Source organism: Corvus kubaryi, unplaced genomic scaffold (assembly GCF_017639235.1).
Source record: "Corvus kubaryi isolate FWS band 111438036 unplaced genomic scaffold, C.kubaryi_AGA036_p1.0 71, whole genome shotgun sequence".
NCBI classification, from domain to species: domain Eukaryota; kingdom Metazoa; phylum Chordata; class Aves; order Passeriformes; family Corvidae; genus Corvus; species Corvus kubaryi.
In genome coordinates this window covers 11,859,251-11,879,123 of record NW_024582059.1, presented here as the reverse complement: position 1 = coordinate 11,879,123, position 19,873 = coordinate 11,859,251, and the positions used below count along the sequence as shown (strand labels likewise).

Sequence of the window (19,873 nt, the reverse complement as noted above, 5' to 3'; positions counted from 1 at the left end):
TCATTTTTCTTTTTTTAATGAGTAAGTGCTACCACATAATCTTACAATAGAAACAACCCCCTGTTTAGCCATCTTGCCTTGAAAACATGTGCCTAAGGAGATACATCATCAGCTTCCATTTTAGATGGAGAAGTTCTTCGTTCAGAAACAGAAAAGCTTACACTTAACTCACACTGAAAAGAGCAAACTGCTTTTGACGCTTGCTTCTCTAAAGTCAAAGCACGTACCTTCTGTCCTCCAAGTAGCAAAAGCAAAAAGAAAACCCAAACAAAAACAAAACAAAAAAAAAAGCAGAGCAAATGAGCCCACTAGAGGCTGCTTAATTCATTGTGAAAGTTATCTGTTCCCCTACAGCACGCAGCAGACTCAGAAGTGAATTATTAATGAATGGAGATTCGCATTATTAGCGAATGCAGACTTTTCATGTCAGATGGCCTAGCAGAGAAGCAGGAACAGAGCTGGAAAGTTACCAATGGAGGTATCTACAAGTGCTCCAAAACAGACACACCACTACAATTATTAAGCCAAGTGTGCTCCTTTGCACAATATAAAAGAGAGAAATGTTGAAAATCCCAGGTTTTTCAAGCATGTTTTAGGTAAGTGGCAGGGCTTGGCTGCTCCATTTTCCAATTTTGTACCCAGATTTATTACTTGGTATGCTCTTTTGAGTATATAATAAAACAACATAGTATTATGTGCTATGAATTTGGATTGTATGTCGACAAAGTTAATGTAAGAAGAGAGAATGAGATTGTAGCAGGATTTTCTTCCCTTTTGTCCCTGTTTCTGATTTGGTGTGGTCATTTGAGAGCAAGGAATAGAATTTTTCAAAGAGCATGTGTTATCTGAGATTCATGACAGTGATTCAGGAGCCAAAGGGAAGAAAACCCCAAACCTTCAGTCTTACTTTTCAGTTTTTTAGAGACAAGCAAATGCTACTGATGTAGTCTGATTTACTGACTTAGTGTCTGTTTCCCTTCTTTAGGAGCGTCCATAGATTTTTTTCCATAAACATCTATAGCAGTCCCAGAGCCCTGAAATTGCTGCACCACTCACACATGGCTCCTGTTTCCTGCCTGCCTCTAGCCTGCTTAGCCCTGTGTTGGCAAATAGTTGCTGGCAGCTGGAAGGCACTTAAAAGCATAAGAACAGTAGATTTTTAAGGTGCAGTTGTGAGGAAGTAGACAGCTATATAGAGAGAGGGCTGGAGTTGGCTGAAGCCTAAACATTCTGGTAGGTGAGTGTGTTGGAAGAGCCTAATCCTTGCTGTGGGAGCACTCTGTACACAAAGACATGTCTAGTCGAGTAGTGAAGTGATGTAAAGAATTGGGAATTTTGGCTGATGATCAGCAAGTCTGTCTGCCTGTTGTGGTAGACAGTGGAATGTTTTGGTCTGTCAAGGGAGCAACGGAAACTATTGTTTGAGTTGTCTAAAGCAAAGCTAAACAAATTTCTAATGAACACGCTGTAAGGAGTAACCAAGTATTTGTAGTGGTGATGCACTTTTAAGCTTATGATTTTTTTTTCCATCCATGAATAAAAAAAAAATGAAACCAAAACCAACTCCACAAGGAGTTTACCAAAAATACTTGACATTTTGAAAGCCTTTATAGCTTTACTGTAAGCATGTTTTTGTAAATGTTTGTCGGTTTTATTTTTTATTTATATTTACTGTGAAATGTCAGGAGTAGTGCTTCCTAAACAATTACAGATAAGTTTCTAAATGAAAGAAATGGTTGTGTTCAGAATAGCTTTTTGCCAAACATACAAAGTAAGATGTTAGGGGTTTTTTTTCCTTGTCTTCCTTTACCTCATTTTTCCAGTGTTTTTTATAAGGAAGGGGTTCAGGAAGGAAAATCAAAACTATTAAAACCATGCAGAATTACTGAATTAATGAAAAATGTCATTTCTAGGGGAAAAAGATCTATCTGGTGTCTTTGAGCTGGTTTTTGGGATGAAGATGTTGGGGATTTTTTTGGAGGTGGAGAACAGGAAAATCTTTAAAACTATTTAAAATTATTTCTTTTTTTCTAGGCTAGTCATGGCTTAAAAATACTGAAAGGTGGTGGTGGTGGGTGGACCTCAGTATCCAGACTTGCAGGCATTTAGCCACCTTCTTAGTGCTATTAAATATGTTCAGGTGAGTTCATTGCAAAGCCAGGTGTGTATAAAGACAGGAGGGGCCTGATTTACCTTCCACTAATAAACCTGCCATCTAAGCTCTGTTTTTCCAATTTCTTACTGATGAATACATGGCTGGGACAGCCCTGTACACCTGCCCTGTCCTACACTGACAGCACTTCTGAGAGGAAAGCTAATGTCTTTACAAACAATTTGATGGGTGAAGGTATGGGTGTTAACATCTTTGAAATGGGATTTAATGTCTCTACTAACTTTGGGCAGCAGGTTTGTTACAGAGCCCAGACAGCTTGGCTCCCGAAACAGACAAGGGTCTGCAAAAGCCTGAACTTCTGAACTTTGGGGTAAAATGGTAGGTTCAAGGGGGGAATATGTGGTAGGTGGTTCGGGACCTAGGTACCTACCTAGTACCTCAACCAGTGGGGAATGGAAGAGGGCAACGTGAGGCCAGGAGTTTGGGATAAACTCGAGAAACCTCGAGAGAGAAAACCCCGTGGGCGTGTGCCCCAGTGGACTCCCTCCCTATATTTGAATAAAGTCGCAGGACTCCTCTGTCTCCTTTTTGGACATAAACCTCTGGCGTTTTTGGATTTTCCTGACACTTCAGTCCCAGTTTCATTGCATACAGATTTCAAAGCCATGAACTCAACAGCTTTATATTTACTATTAATTTAACTTTAAAGCTTTAAATTGTTGACCTGCTTAGCTGATTTTCTAGCTTTCCTTTGTGACTTTCTGAAAGCCAGCTTAACTGGCTTTAACATACCTTTAAACAGCAGATTAATGGATCTCATGATTAAATTCAACTTGGAACCGCTCAGTGACAAAATCAAACAGGAAATCTGAGAGAATGTCAAATATGTGTAAAGTTGGCATCCACCATTATACTCATGAGTCAAAAAATCAGTGTGGAGTTACAAGTGTCTAAAAATTTTAGGACAGATTTCAAATCATTTAAAACTGTTTGTGGCTTTATGGAGATACTGTATTTCCTGATGAACTTGGGATGCTTTTATTCCAGTTGAAGCAGGACTGAGCAATCAATTTGAAAACTTCAAGCAGGATTAGAGTTAAAAAGTAGAGCCCAGGAAGGAACCAGCATTCTCTGCGAACTGAAATATTGAGTTTCAGACAGCAGAAGTACAGAAGAGAAAAAGCACGGGCAGACTGGACACTACTCAGGATGAGTTTCGTGTGTGTACCCAGAGCAGGCAGCCTCTGCTAGACAGTGTTCGGTTCTGCAGGCCCAGCCTAAGCAAAATTAAGCACCAAAACTCTGCTGGGCTCTCTAGAGGAACAGTACTTCATCTCTCTTTTAGAAAATCCACCCCTCAAGGTAATACAAGAAAATATTCTTCAGGCTCGTAACAGGCACCAAAACCTGGATGCGTGTGAGGAACCAATTTAACTTTTATTTATGCCTTAACATTGTCCAGGTTTTCTGCTATAAATCCATTTTCTGACACGGGGAGGAAAATCACCACAGAGCTTTAATGTGTGCTGCATGCAGGAGGCAGCTGGGACACGTGAGGGGGGCAGAGACCGCCGCCATTTTAGGGTCTCTAAGCGGACAAGGCCTGTAGAAAATAGTGGGAAGCTTTGGCTCTGGGGGTAATTCTCCTGGCAGTCAGTCAGGGCAGAGAAAACTTCCACCACTGGGCTGCGGGCGGTGAAATTCCTGCTGCTCCCACGGAAAAATTCCCCCAGTCTAGCCGATGGTTGATGGGACTATGGGAGGGGCCTTAGCACACAAACGCAGTTATCTGCGCCATACCCGGGGCCTGCCGTCTCGACTTCCTTCCAGGGGGCAGGAGGCTTGGCTGGAGGTTCAGCTCCTTCTGCCCCTTCTCGCCTTCGCCCTGCTGCTCTGCTTGCCCTGCCTCTCTGTTCTTTTTTTATCCACCTTTGGTAAGAACACTTGGCTTTTGTTATCAATAAACAGTTCTTAGATGTAGTATTTCCTGCATTTCTGCTTTATTTACTCTGAGAAATTTGTTTAAAAGAAACCCCACACGATTCCTTTGCAGTGGAACGCGACAATGGCCGATACTTAGTACGCGAATCCAGAGAAAAACAATTTTAAAAGGCCGCACATAGTTACATTTTCCTGTGTAAGGTTATTAGTATTTGAGGTGACAAGCAGAAGAGAACTTTCCCTAAGCTGGGGGTGAAGAGGGGGAAAAAGCCAGCTAAGTTGAGCTATGTGTTCACATGCATCCGAGGTCTGACAAAGGGCTTGTGCTGCGAAGTCCCCTGTAACTGTACTTTGTGCTGCAAGAAATTAAGGATTTTCTTGCCTTACTGCTTCATCATTGTTAGAGAACATAAAAAAGCCCAGCTGTTCCCTTCACGAAGCAAGACCAGTAGGGTTGAGGTAAGGTTCATCCGGGTGTTTCTGAAAATTTGGACTTGAACTGTGTGCTTGGAAAAGATGATGCATTGGACTGTATTTATATTTATTTAACATGAGGGTTCTTCATTAATTTAGGAGTCACTTACGGAAAGCACCATGGTTAGTGCCTGACACAATGCTGCCCTGGCTGCGAGCCTGCCAAAAAGGGGGAGCTGGAGGTCTTTGTCTGCCAGGTGTCATTGTCCTCTCTTGAATTGCAACCAGAGCATGGCGATGATTCAGGAGTGATGATTCAGTCAATGAACACCTCTTCATTTTATTGTAAGATTAAGCTTCTATATTAATTCAGAGTGTTTGAGTTGCTGAAGCTGATTATATATTCCATTTTCCTTATTTTACAGGATGAAGGCATAAAAACAAATCAGCTTCCAATCACGTAAGCCTACAGCTATCTTTCTGCCAAGAAGAATCTTGCTTCATGAAGTTTGTGCCTTCTCTAAGCACTATTCTATCCAAAGGTGAGAAGCTTTGTGGGCATTTTTCTTTCTTTTGTTTTTTCTCTAGTGCTGTTTTCAAAGTATTTGCTGTTTCTTTATGAAAATTTTCTGCAAAGTTGACTTGAAAATCAAGCAAGTTTTGAAGCAGATGCACACCCAGCAGCCTGATTTGGGTGTCCTACAGGGGTGAATGGGGCACTGCAATTTCTCCCAATCCTTATGTTTACTCATGTATTTCTGTCACATACGCAGTTTGAAGTCTTAAAATAGTGTCAGGTGAATGTTTTCCATTAATGGTAATGCTGGGATTTCAGAGGGAAGACTCTCTCTTGTCTCCCTTACTCCCAGTGACAGGGCCAAGTAGTGCTAATGTCAGCTAGGATACTCAACTTAGAAAAGGAAAGGAGAGGAGCTGGCTGGGGTCTCTGTAAATACAGACAAAAGAGTCTTTGCATATTAAAGGAGAAATCTTTCTTAGGCTGTCATCTCAGGAGTGACCTGACTTTTTGAAGTATGAATCGTGGATTTTTGTTTCTATTCCTTAGGGATTGGGGATAGTTGTGTTACTTATAGAGTACAAAGAAAAATCTTTAACCAGGAAGAAGACTTAGTCTGCCTTGTTTCACCTAAGAAACATTAGGAATAGTAATTGCCCATCTTGCTTATTGTCCTTCTCATATATGTGAATTCCTTATCTCTGTGCCTGGAGAGATGAGCATTAAAGCAACTTTTTCTCTCCTCAATTTTAAAATGCTGTTTTAACTGTCCAAGTGAGTCTTTCTGCCTTTATTTGTTTAAATTTTCAGATTTCAGAGGAAGGAACCAGAGAGACAAGACTCAAACAGCTACTGCAGAAGGCAAATAAAGAAAAGCTTCCACAGCTGTAACTTTATAAACTGCAAAACTGCACAAGGTAGGAAAGATTAAAAATGTTAATGTGAAGTATTTCTTCCTTTTTATTTAACCAACATAACAGTCAGAAAGTTTGAGGAAAAGGCATAATTGTTTATGTTGTCCTGTTTGAGCAGTGCTGAAAAGATTGAAGCCATCTGAGAAGCAGCCTTGCCCTGCCTGCAGGTGTGGTGCTGCTCTCCTCCTGGTTACTGATCAAATTAGTTGCTGTAGGAATGCCTTCAGTTTTTTCTCTTGGGTGAAAAATTGTTCTCTGAGACTCCCTGTGTTAATATTTTCTGTCTAAATTTTGAGCTGAAATTAGAGAGAAATAGTGATGCATTTGTCCTTTTTTTGGAGAGCAAAGTTTGATGCTGAGAAATCCACTCGTTAGCAAGAACCAGCCCTGGGGTGACTGTTGGCCACCTTCTGACTCCTCATTGGCAAGGAAGGTTGGCAACTCTGCCGGGCAAAGACCCTGGCTTAATCCAAGCTGTTTATTCGGATGTATGTAACACTAACACAACCAACTTGTGGCTTCACCTGGGAAAAACTGAGAGGTATGTGAGGTGCTGCCTGAATGGGGAAGTAAATGACCTTGGGATTCTTTTTAAAAAAAAGAGAATTGAAGAATCAGATGGTCTTCTCTTGTTGTCCAGCAAAAAAAAGGAAAAATGCTCATTTTCTTCAGCATAAACTTCTCCTGCTTTTAGCACAGATTCAAAAATATTAGAGATTTAAGAGATATTCTCAGCCTTTGAAAACCAAGAATAATAATGATTTGATGGCTTGCTTGTTTGTTTTTTCTGCCAAAAGATATTTTTATTAACTCATTTTTTAGCAAAGAAAGTAAGAAATTTTCTGTCCATCTTCTGGGGGGAAGGATTAGAGAATATTGGCAGATTGATGGAAGACTGCAAGTCTTCCAATGGAAGATTTTCTCAGCAGTATGTGTTTTGACAGAAAATAAAATTAAAAACTTGAAGTAATTCTATTTCCTGTCAGCTCTCAGTCTGACATAAGCTCTCTTTCTGAAAATTGATGATCTCTTTTCCCACTCTGGCCCAGTTACAGAAAATAAGCATTTGAATTTGATCTCTTATATTTCTAAGTCAGATAGGAATCTGGACCTTGGAGAGAAAAGAGAAAAAAATCTGTGCACCCTTTTCTGCTTAATACAGAAGACATCTGAAGTAAATGTGCAGTTAGTGTAGGGTGTAGGGTCAAGTTTTGAAGTAACAAATTCCAAATATAATGGTTGTGGCCAGATACTTCTAAGCATGATTTTCAAGGTTAGATACATGGATCGCTTCAAGCATAATATAGATATAAAATCTTTTTTGGAAGGATTTTGCATGTGCATGCACCTGGTGTGCTGCTTGTTTGTGACCTGTGGGGGAAATCAGCATCCTAAAATGAGAAGAGGTTTTAAGGCATTACTGTTAGAGTATTGAATAGTACTAATGGTTATGAGTATTTTAAGTGACCTGATGAGTAAAACTCTACTGTCTGAGCAAAGCCTGATCTGCCAATATGTGGGCTTAAAAAAAGAAGCTGTAGGAGACCTTAAAGCAATTATCTCTCTGTGGAAGCTTCAGGCTTCTTTTGCTGATGTGGTAAATCAGAATTTTAGAAAAATCCTTGGAGAACGCAGGGAAAAAAAACCCACCACTTTTTTTTGCTAAATTTTTTTAGAGAAATAACCACAATGTATCAGTGAAAGAGGAGGATAAGAAAAATATGAAAGGGTTTTTTTGAAAGTGGGAGTCCAGTGTAAGTGGGCAGTGAATGGGTGTCCACTGTCAAGACTTGTGGAAGGAGAATGCTAGGGCCCACTGGGTTTCTCTGAGCTGAGTTTGTGATTGCACCTCATGCAACTGCAATCAAACTGGTAATAATTAACTCAGATATCTGAAGTTCACCCCGTTTGTTTGAACTGAAGTGAATGAGGGAGCTCTCACATGTGAGTAGGATTAAGGAGGCAGTGGTGATGGCAAGGGCTTTGCTCACCCACCTTAGCAGCACGTCCTCAGTTTGCCTGGCTTGCCACACCTTCCCTTTAGGGCCTGAGCATCTGTGGTGACTTTGCCTTCTGTCTGATCCTCACACTTTGGATTTGCATCTACTTGGTCCCAGTTTTATGTAGATAACTTTTGAAATTGTTTTGTGCAGCCTCCTTTGGATGAATAAATTGCACACCCAAGACCATGAAATACTAGTAAATAAAATTGCAAGAGATCTTGGGAAAGATACAAAAGAGTGGTTAGGATAATTTCTCAGGAAAAACTACTTAAGTCTTTTATTTCCACATCAAATGTTTTAAGAATTCCCAGAAGCATTTTGTGGTAGAACGAAAGCCTAAATCTTACTGCTTGCCAACCCCTAGTCATCCCTGTGAAATTCATGCCTTGCATCTCTCTCTGCAGTCTTCAGATGAATCAGCATGACCTCTCAATATTCCTACAAAGCTCAGAGGTCCGTTGTGAGTGATGTTGTTCTGTATTGTTTAGTTGGCTCTCCAAAGCCAGCTGCTTTTTCCAGGATGAATCATGTCCATTTTCTGACCTCTTAAGCTTGTCCAGCACAATAATTTGTGTAACAACTGTCTTAGCCACCTAACATCTTTCCTTGGTTGTGAAAAATGGTCTTTTTTTCTATCCCAGCCACGTGTGTATATGTGTAAGAGGGAGTACAAGCACCAAATCCTTCCCCCTGCTTGTCTAAACTACTTTGCTCTTGACCTGTTGCATGTTGTGAATCTACTGTGTAATTTGCTAAAAAAACCCCAAAATTACAGGCATGAAAGAATTAGATAGGCTTTTAAGCACTGTATATGATCCCTATAGCAGGTACAGGTTTGACTGGAAAAGGTTTTATTCACTATGCAGAGTTCTCCAGTACCACCCACTATGTGTCCTGGTCACAAACTCCTCCTGTCTTCCTGCTCTGCTCTTCAGTGCCTTGCATAGACCACCATGCCTGGGAGGCACCAGTGGGCTGGGATACAGATCTCAAGTATTTTCAGGACCTAGATTTGGCCATAAGTGATAAACATCCGGGACTCTTGAGTTACGTCACAAACTGCTCAGAATGTAAAGCCCTGACCTGTGTGTTTCCACACTTAACGAGAAAGTACTTTCTGAGAGACAGTTTGCAGCCAATCGTTCATGGAGACTGCAGCTAGTCTGGCTCCGAGGCAGTCCCAACTGCTGTGTGCCTGGCACAAAAACATGTTCCTTTGGCTGAGACATACAGTTACATGTCACATACTGGTTTTTGTGACACATCAGCTAAACTAAGCTTGTGAGACAGCGTAAACCTTTGTTTGCCTTCCCTCTTTGCATCTGCTATGAATATAAAACACAGTACACTTTGTCTGTTATCACTGAATGTCCTTGTTTTCTCTTTTCTTCCATTTCATGCTTTATTCTTTACTAGGTCATTCCAACTGTATTTTTAACTACTTCTAAAGAGATTCAAAATTAGGCATTTCAGTTTTTCTCAGTTCATTGTTGTAGCTTTTCTTATGGGAGTTTTAGCAGATTGACTTGAGATTAAACAAGGTTCTTCAAAGTGGTGGCACTTTGAAATGTGTATGTAGGACTTGGGAGATTTTTTTCCCCCTTCTTTCTTCTTCCTCCCCCTTTTTGGACTAACTGTTAAAAGGGTAAAAAATTCACCTGTTTGAGATTTGCAGGATATATGATAAGTCTCCAGCAGGTATGACTAAGCGTAACTTTCTGTGACAGGGCACGCTCCCTGCTAGCCCAACACTAGCCATGTCAGTGGCTCCTGGGCTGTGTAATTACTTTCTGGAGAGATTTCAATCAAAGGTGTTTTGAAAATGAGCACCAACTTCAATTGCTTCTGCTTTCCAGCTGCTCAGGAGAAGGTTGTGTGGGACAGAGAGCAATGAGAAATGTTAGGAGCAAACTCTTAGAGCAGCAGAGCGTGGTGGTCAGTGGCACAGGAACGTGCTGCGCTGGCTAACGTGCTTGCTCATGCACAAACCCAGAACTCTTTAAGGATTACTTTGTGTATATTTTCAGCTTAAAATTTGGAGAGCTTCCGTCTTATTTCTATACAAAAAGGTTTGACTGTGTGCCTGGACATGTATGCATCTGCATCAGGGGGTAATTTACACAATGTGTGCATATTTAGGGAGAGGTGGTTTCTAATTTGGATTAAAGAAAACAAAAGAATGAACAACAGTAAACTTAAAAAAGACCTCTGTGTCTTTTTTTCTTTACAAACGTTGCAACTTTTGAGTATAACAGTAGTAGTGTTTACAAACAGTTCTAAGGAGTACAGAAGCCCAGTAAAGAGACTTTATAGCTACAGTTTCTTTGCTTGGATAGTCTGAAATGAACAGCAAACAAGAGATGGCTTTTAACAAAGGAAATGTGTGTGGGAGGATTATGTATATAGGAAAATGACAGCAGTTAGGATCAAAGAAAAAAGTCCTTAATGGCTATTTAGAGTATCATTTTGAAGTAAAAGACAAGTATCAACAACAAATAACCCTGCGAGTTTTGATAAGGAGAAAAATGGACGCAGTGGAAGCAGATGCAGGGGGGTTTTTCTCTATAGAATGATGGTGGGAATTAGGACCAGACTACATTAATCCATTGGTTTAGAACACAGGAATTTGAAAAATGAACAGAACAGTGCACAAAAATGACCTAGCATAATTGGTTGGTGCTGCTTAATATTCATCTAATTTCTCTGACATTAGCCTAGATTTAACTTGGTTATGTAAGTGAAGGCATTTTAGTCAGCCTTTACATCAAATGAAATATTGGTTTGACATGGGTTTTCACTTACTGAAAACTCCCTGCAGAATGCCCAGAGCTTCCTCACTCTCTTTGCTGACGACGTTTTCTTTTCTTTGGCAAGTACCCTGACACACAGCCTGATTATCAAAGTAGCTCAGTACTGGCTGCGCAAGGCACTGATGAGGAACAGGGGCTTGCTTCTACAACAGGCCAGTGATCTGCCTGTTTGCCTCTGGAAAAGCAGTTCATAACTTTTGGTAAAGTCTGGTTTTAGCGGTGCATGGGATTGTACAAATGCCCTAAGTGCAGCAGGCAGTTTAAGGATGCCCGTAAGTAGCAAAGAAGGTTCATAGACAGAATACTTGAGTTACACTTGCAGCCACCGTATGGAGCTCTTCACTGCCGGTAGCACCACTCAGAGTCAGGCTGAAGAAACCGAACAAAACTCTCAAAATTAAGTACTCTCAGGACTTGTTCTACACGCAGCATAATGTGACAGAGTGACCTCCCACACAACCGCTGTAGCGGTAGCCTAGGGAGGGCAGAGCAGGATCGGAAGAAGCAAGAGCAAAGAGAGGAGCCGGGCTGCAGCAGCAGCGAAGCTGAAACAGAACTCACTCACTCCGTGCGGTGATACGTGGTCCCTTCCTCGGTGCACAGGAGTCCCTCTGAGCGCCGACCCCGACCTCGGAGGGAAAAGGCTGATGTGCTCGAGCACGGGTTTTAATATGCAAACCGCTCCCTCCCCGTGACCGCCTGCACGCCTCTTCCTCCCCCATCTCACACCCCCGGCAAATGCATCATTCATGATAAGAAGCAAGTTTGCTGACTTGGGGCTAGCAGAACATACTGAGTGCTGGAATTTCTTGGCTTGTGGTCAAAGCAAATTTGAAGTGATAAAGTGCCATTTGAATCTATATAATAATAATAATATAATAATAATAAAGACAGGCACTGAGGAGCTGAGTCCGATGATGGGTGTTTTTTCTAAATGTAAAAAGCGTGGAACAAGCTAAGTAATGTCTTTCGTAGATGATTTCTAACTAATGGGAACCCCCACAGCATTTGATCTAATTATAGAACAATGCCTCAAATAGCTGCAAATGGAGAGTCAGATATAAAACCAACAAAAACACCCCAAAACCCTCCACCAGCACCATCAAAAAAACCCCAAATCCTAAGCCTTTTACATAAGTACCAAGTGTGATTTAAACTGTTTTTCGGGTTTTGCTTGGTTTTGATGGGTGGGTTTTTTTGGCATCAGTGAAGAAGGATTCATGCAAACTGTGTCCATGAGTAATGCACGTTAGCAGTTAGATCTGTCATGTTGCTGCTTCTATCTATCTCTGAGCACCTTACGGTCTGGCAGGAGTGTGGGTATGCAAACGGTGGGAATTACAGAGGCTGTGCTCAGGACCACGTATTACTCAAGCTGAGTACAGCTCTTTATATGATCGTGAACTAGGTTCTCCTAAAGGAAAAGTAATTCTGCCAGATTCAACTCAATGACTGTGAATGATCAAATAAATTCCTGTGCTTTCTAAAAGGGGAAGTGAATTGTGCATACAGTTTCAAAATAATGGAGTTAGTAATGCCCTGAGCTGATCTAACCTCGGTTTCATCTGCTGATGATTTCTTACAGATTAAGCTCTCCCTTTCTGTTTCCCTTTCATCCTGCAACTGCTGCTGACAGCATGAAACACTGGCTGAACTGCTCGATGAAGCAGTCAGGCTGGGATCTGTTACATGAGGCTCTTTGCCTAAAGTGTCTTTCACCTCTGTCTAGCTGCTGGAAACTGCAGGGTGGGGAGAGCAAACCAGTCAAGATCATGATGTATTAAATGAAACATGTATAAAAGCTGGGTGCAGAGACATTCATCTCCTTTCCAGGAATGGTTGCAGGGACACCTTAATGGCAGGCGCTGCAGTCAGGCGCTGCAGTCTCAGGACTCAGCAGCTGGCCTCTTGCCCCTTTGTTGTTTGGCCATGGAGCAACATTCAGATTTCTCGTAGTCAGCTGAGCCCCGTGGGCAACTCTGTGCGCATATATCTGGTGATTGTGTGGAATCACCAAGTCAGTGAAAGGATGTTTTCTGTGTATTTTATACAGGGAAGTGAAGACATTAACTCAATGACACATTTCTTTTCTTGACCAGCATGGTAGCTCTCATGGTTTGAAAGCCCTAGATAAATGCAGAGGAAGTCACATGGATTAAATTTAAATCCAAGATTTAGTTCGGCAGATGTCCCTTTCAGGGCATTCACAGGCTATTAGGGGATCAGTACACTCCAGGCAGATCTCCTGCCTCGTGACTCCTAAGTGTTATGGGATCACTCTGTCTATTGACTTGTGACCAGACCTTCCCCACCTCGCTGCTCCACCTTGTGCCTGAGAGCCGATAGCTAAGCAGAAGGTTTGAAACAAGATGTAGCATTTCATGAAGCTACCCGTGTTCTGTTGCAGGTCTCTGTGTGAGGTAGCTTGCTTACTGCATGTGCCAGGAGAAACAGCCACGATTCCTGATATCTTGCTTTGGGAACAGTAAGAGGCCAGCTCCCCAGAGCTGAAATCATAGTAAGCACATTGCCACAGTGCAGAATTTTCCGTGCTGGGAAGGAAATTCCAACCATTTTTTATGGTGAGTTGACTTTTGCACTCCACAAGCCTTGCACTCCACATCTTATCAAGCCTAGTCACCTGCAGTTAGTGCATCTCCTTGTGTGTCCAAGAGAATAAATCCACTCAAGGCAGAAGTTTCACTGGAAATTTAGACATAGTGATCATGTTCACTTCCTTAACAATTTCCTCACCCCACCCCTGCCTAGTTTGTTTTATTTTTAATTACAGTGCTATGCTGCTATTAGAGACTTGAGCAAACTAACACTTAGGATAAGATATGCAAAATGAATAATTACAAGTTTCATAATTTTTAAGCCACGTAATGAGGGATATTAGGCCTGCAAAATGTTAGACCTGCAAACCCAGCAAAGGTGCTTTATCTTTTATGTTTATATGTAGTAGAGCTCAGCAATTTGCCTTCTCTTTTAGCAAGCAATAAATTCAGCCAGAAAAACACACCTTCAGACAGACCTAATGTTGGACCTTTGAAGCTTAAGTTTATAAACACTCTTGACCGAAGAAATGCCAGGGAGAATATTGAAAATACCAAGTATTTATTTTTTGAAAAGTTGACACATTTAAAGTTTATTGTGAATTAATGTTGTTGACTTTTTTTTCTAATTTGAAATAGAAAAAAAGGTTAGCGTATTTGAAAACACCATCTGTGTCAATACAAGCATGTTCCTACGTGTGCAGTTTGCCCTGCTCATGCATATTCCATTACATTTTTTATGATATTTTGTTAAAAATTTACAGAAGGGTCACACACTCATTTTAAGGAGAGTATCCATTGTTAAGCAAATATCCTTCCAGTGTCACTGTAGCTCTAGCAAAAGGCCATGCTTAATGATCAATGAGATCATTACACGAGCAATAATGAGATTTGCTTTTGAAACAGAGCAGCTTAGAGAAGCAATCAACTACAGACAAGCCTGCAATTTTAGGGGTTTAAGTTTAGCTGATAACTTTTTTTTCCTCTGCTCCTGGCAGCAGGGAGCTTTTGTGTGTACAGTGAAAAGGATCAGCTGGAAGATTCATCTTCAAATTACTACATGGAGAGCCATAAAGAGCTGTCTGTTAGACACTGTTCTTCATGTTGGGAAGTGGTCTCTTGGCTTTATTCGTAAGTAGGAAGGTTCCCAGCTACAGGTGGTTTTATGTAAAAGACCCTGAACCAAAGTCCCGTGAAGCTGGCATAAGCACTTGTGGGCTCTTATCTCAGGTGCTGGTTTTGCCATTGGGAATTTGGGCAGGATCATAATGGCTCAGTTAGTTGGAGCATTTGGAATTGCCTTTTCCAGTGCATTTGCCTCAGCATTTCATTTAAGTAATGCTCAGTCCTGAGCTAGCTGGCAGACTATTTGCTTTATCTTAGCACTTCTATTTATGAGAAACTGGCCAAGGTTTAAAAAGCCAGTTACCCTATAGAATGCGTTTATCCCAATAACTTTTCTGCCTTAGCAGAGGAGCAATGACACTCTTCCCAGCTCATGGGGAGTTACATGCATACCTGACAATTAAGTAAAAATTCTTGATGAATAGCCAGAGGACTCATCTATTCGGAAGATGCAGTTCAGCATAGAGACACTGAATGGAGGTCCTTCATATATCAGCTGATGGCTGACCTCTACCCATTTGAGATCTCTGTACTGATGCTTTGTTTCCCATTATATCCCACAGAAATTTGTAGTGGAAATGAAAAACCACATGACCAAGTCAGAGTTGATCAGCTGCTTTTCAAACTTCAATTAATGTTTTGTTATCACTGTTTAAAAGGGAAGGAAGAGTTAAGAAATAAATAACTGTGTACAAATTGCAGAAGATAAAAGAGCTTTGTTCCTCGTTTTGTGCATGTGGCTAAAGTATTGATGAAAGCTGGAGATGCTGTCTGCTTACATTTGGATAGGTAAATCACGAGGTCTCATCCCCTAGTGGGCCCTTGCAGTTGTGTCACGTTGCATGAACAACTACGTAAAGGAATCAGATGTGCTTTATGAGCAGGAGAATAATCTGCAATTCACAGAAGTCGGTCAATGCCATTAGTGAAATGTTAAGACTCATAATGTAATGTAACATGTGTTGTCTGCCTGATTCCATCCACATCAGTTTCAGCAGGGATAACATTAGACAAATGTGTTACTTAACAAGCAAATAAAAGCTTTTAAAGGGAAACCTTCTTAAAAACATGAAGCCTCTTCATCTCATGTACAAGTACTGGGTAGTCCCACTAGGAAGCCCCCAAGAGAGCCCTGAGCAGGCAGAGGACCTGTTTACAGATATGCATTTGGAGGGATGAAAGGGGAGAAATCATTCACTTCAACATTTTGAAATTTGAGACTTCTTAAAAAAACCCCAATCTCTTCATGCCATCCTTTGTAATTCCACGAAATGGATCATTCGCTATCACAGTTGCTTTCAAGGAAACTAAAGTGGATTAAGAAGAACATGGTTTAAACACTTGGTGTGGTTGGGTTTGGGTTTTGTTGGTTGGTTGCTTTGGTTTGTGATTTTTTTTTTTCTTTTAGGTCTTTTGCGCTGGGGGGGTGGCTTTGGGGGGTTTTGTTGGTTGATTTGTTGTTGGTGGGTTTTTTTCTTTTCTGAATTATTGCTGAAGGAGAAGTCTTCTGCTCCCAGAAGTATGTGGGGCTGATCTGTCAAAGCGAGTGGGACAAAATGATCAGTGTCTAAGCCTTAGTGTTGTTGTCCCATGGCTACAGCAGTGATTTTCCAGCACCAACTGCTCTAATCAGAATGGAAACCAGTACTGGTAAATCCAAGATAAATTCACAAAGGGAATGCTTGCATTTGTGTCCACATGACAGAACTTAGTTCCACAGATAGCCCACCTCTGAAGCTCACTGTGTCCCCAGCATATTGGTAATGGTGAAGGAGGTTAGAGGAAGTATAGTATATATTTAAAAAATCTATTGAAAATACCAGGTGAAAAATTAACTTGTCTAGCTAAAACACTGGATTCCTTTGATTAAGGATTAATTTTCAGGAAGAATTAACACCTATGGACTGAGGTAGTTCTTGGAACTTATTGCAGAGACAAGAGGAAGAAAGGGTAAAGCTTTGTGTACTAGAAACAACTTTAAACTCAAAAACCGGGGAAGCTGGAATGTGGAAGTCATTACAAGATTAACAGAATAGAAAATTGCCTTGAATTTATGAGCTAGAAAATGATTTATTTGTGCTCTTGTGCTTAAGGAGAAAGGGACTCTGCATGTTCTTCTTCTCAAAGTAAAAATAATCTCACATTTGGATTGCTAGCTGTTCTTCCTCCTCCCTGAATTAGCAATAGTGTGAGGTGCTTAAGTGGAAGTTACTCAGGTGTTCTTTGTCTGACTTTATACTGGCTATGGAAAAAGTAAGGTAGATAAGAGTGGTTTAGTCTCCTCTGTTCTTTGCTTCTTTCATCTCTCTGGTGGTTTCCGAGGCTGCAGACTGAAGCTCTTGCACCAGTGCAGCTCCACCCCTGTGTTGCCAGATGATGTGACTGTGCTGTGCATGAGCCACACGCAGCAGGAGGTGACACTTCTGTCTGGCTGGGGCTCGCAGGGACTTGAGCTGACACGTGCTGCCCTGCCCCGTGGTGCAATCCTTGGCCTCAGCCTTTCCTTGACGTCCTTTTCTGCACGGATGCTGTGTTCAGACCTGCAGGCAATGTCTTTAAGGATGCTTGCTTCCAGTGGCTTGAAGCTCAGGGTGCAAATCCCCGGGTAACTGTGTGTGGTAGGCAGCTGCAGTCCTAATTTGCCCATAGAAAGCAAAGAAGCATAAAGCTAGGGGCAGAGACCTGGAGGCCATTTCTAAAGCTATTTATAAATATTTTACTTTATCTGTCTTGTACTTCTCTACAGTGGTTGCAGGCCCAGAGGTTAAATACATTAAAGCGAAGTCTTTTGTTTAGTGGCTTAAAGTGCAGCAGAAGGGAAGGGAGCTAGCATTTGTTTGGCATTAGACAGATGTAAACTGCAAAATTAATTAAAAATTAACAACAACCAGCAACGATTAGAATGAGAATCAGTTGGGAGAAATTCTTCAGGGAGAGCAACAGGGATTGCCTTTGGCTTCAGAATCTCCTCTTGCAGATCTGGAGAACTGTGGGTGTTTGCCCTTTTCCTTTCTCTCAGATGCCAGGGAGCCTAAAATAGCCATGGCAGCATGTTGTGAAAGGGTGATCTGGATCAAAACGCAGTTCCCAACAGCAGTTGTGCTCCATGTTCCAACTCTGACAACAAGACATGGTGGTCACTATGAAAGAGAGAGTAAAAGTGCACTGTCTCTTCACGTTGCTTCTGTAGAGACAAAATGGAAAAAATACAGTCTTCTCTGGTAACATGGTTATTTTAGCTTGGGGGAGATATTTGGAGGTATTATTAAGTACCTGTTACATTTGGGTAGACAAGATGTGTCCAATAGCAGCACACAACCAGAGATATTTGCTCATAATGACACAGTTTCCAGAGTGGCAGAGATAGCACTGAGCAAAGTGTTATAGCTGGAGGAAGTCACTTCAGGGTAAAATGAACTAATATACAACCAAGTCAATTACTGTTTTCTATCAGTGAAAATTATTAATCAACTTCAGTGATTTGAGATTTAATTCATATGAAGACCAGAGCTTGCTCTGTCAGGATTTCTGGATTTGCCTTCTTTACTTCTCAGTATAAGAGAAAATAATGTGAAATGCCTCCAGCTTGCCAGAGATGGGCCTTTCAAGGTCAGTATCAGTACTTTTGTTGCCTCATCAAGAGAAGCCTAAAATGATCAAGATTCCTGTCTGGTGAGTTGTTCCTAGGAGGTTTCTGGTTTTGAGTTCTTGGTACTCTGTCAATCATGATATTGTGAAAATGTTTATTTCTTCCCTCTCTTCTCTTTCCAGTGTTCTTTTCAGGAGATACAGACAGCATATGAGTCTCTGAGAAATACTAATATGTTCAAACAACCACTACTCCTTCAATTATTTGCTCCTGTCCTTTTCTGCATAAACTGCAGACATTCAAGAGCAAAAAGCCTCCAGCTTTTGACAGATGCTGCCATATAACTGACTTCATCCATCCAGCCAATGCTGACTGTGACACTGTAAAGGATCTACACTTATTTTGTCATTAAATTTATACAACTTTTTTGTTGTCATTGCTTTTATAATATGGAAAATCTTAGGGACAAACTGCAGTGATATTTACAGAGCAGTTCCCTCTTCATGTTTGCTGTATGTAGCACTGAATGACTCAGGGGATGAGAGAAGTACAGTTGCACTTCAACAGAAAAGTTTCTGGGTTTGGGTGCTAGTGCTCTGCTAGCAGAATGAAAAACAAAACAAAAACTGTAAGGGCACCTAGTGAAAAAATCAAGGTCTGTAGTGTTGTAGGCTTTGATATTTTTGTCATTGCCTAATGCAGAAAAGAAAAAATCTTTGGATTGAAGTAAAATTCTTGTCTTGAACATATTTTGGACTATTCTGTCTACCCTCATAAAATTGTGGGAAAACATAAATTGCTTGAACTACAAGTATTTTGATGTTTACCCAAAATATTTGCTGTAATCTTAAGACTTTTGCAACATCGCCTTTATCAGTGTGTTTTTCTTAGCAAACGTAGATTAAGTTTTTCCAAGAGTTTTAAGTACCTGTGTAAGTTGTCCTTGTCTCCATGATGGTTTTAATTTTACTGTTTCTATTAATAAGATTATTTCTTAACTGCAAATTTTGTGATGTTGCGACCTGTGTAGTGATATCTTCCTGCTGGCACATCATTTGACATACTATTTTATACCAAGCATCAAAATTGTGATTGTATGGCAGCCCATGAGGGATAGAGAGTTCCCCCCACTCTCTGTGTGTTAAATAATCATTGTACTTCTGCAGGGGTGCAGTGAGAAACTGAGAAGAGAGAAGCTGAGACAAGAAAGTGAGACAAGATAATGTATCCATGTGTTTTCTGCGTTGCTGAGCTCTTCTGGGAGTCATCATGAAACGATTCACTTGCCCAGACAATGCTGCCTTTTGTTTCCACTGATTCAGAGAGCAGCAGGAAGAGAGGAGCAGCCTGGAGGAGCTGGCTGTGATGTTAGGCTGGGGTTGAACGTCAGATGTAGGTCTGCATCAGGCTGGTTTTGTACCTAAAGATAAACCAGAGGTATTGGTCCGACCCTAAGTGTTACATTGTCAGTCTGACAGGTTTCCTGCAGGCAGCTTTCTCGCCTATTTACCGACCTCATGACCTGTCTGAATGAGTGATCAGGGAGTTCTTAATCATCCAGGTAGTCTCCTAAATTTGCTAGAAGTTACCCAAGCCAACCTTGTCTCACATCCCTCTCACTCTCCCTGCTGATCTACATAGAGCAAGGGCTGCTTCTTTCCCCTCACACAGCCAAGGGCAGTAGCTCAGTAGCTCAGACAGATCCTTCCTGGAAGGGTGGTGGTTGGAGTTGCAGAGTCACAGTCCCCAGCTGTGGCTGAGTGAAAGCTGTGGCATTTGAGAGATGACCCTGGCCTGTGTTCAAGCAGGGCTGTAGGCTTGGTGTATGCCTGAGAGAGAGACCCAGAGCTCAGGCACTGCTGTCTCTTTTCAGATGACATTTCCCCCTTATC

At 41.3% G+C, this 19,873-nt stretch overlaps 1 protein-coding gene and 1 long non-coding RNA gene across 9 annotated transcripts in view; one reads left to right on the top strand and one right to left on the bottom strand.

Annotated features, from left to right (window-relative positions):
* The window catches only part of HPGDS (hematopoietic prostaglandin D synthase), a 30,567-nt gene extending 19,152 nt beyond the window's left edge, over positions 1-11,415 (bottom strand). The window contains exon 1 of one of the 4 annotated variants that reach the window (XM_042049484.1): positions 11,278-11,415. The gene's annotated coding sequence lies outside the window, so the exon portion shown is untranslated. Of the gene's footprint in view, positions 1-11,273 lie in introns of all 4 variants that reach the window. The other 3 variants (XM_042049483.1, XM_042049481.1, XM_042049482.1) reach the window with 3 other exon arrangements.
* LOC121674814 lies at positions 55-18,590 on the top strand. 5 transcript variants are annotated; one of them, XR_006019853.1, is made up of 7 exons: positions 55-596; positions 2,035-2,140; positions 4,894-5,010; positions 5,796-5,902; positions 13,120-13,294; positions 17,947-18,064; positions 18,164-18,590. It is a non-coding gene; the product is annotated as an uncharacterized LOC121674814 (long non-coding RNA). The 5 variants fall into 5 exon arrangements; XR_006019851.1 differs by lacking the exon at positions 2,035-2,140 and having other exon boundaries at positions 58-596; XR_006019850.1 differs by lacking the exons at positions 55-596; positions 2,035-2,140 and adding an exon at positions 3,725-4,047.
* Positions 18,591-19,873: the final 1,283 nt, after the last annotated feature.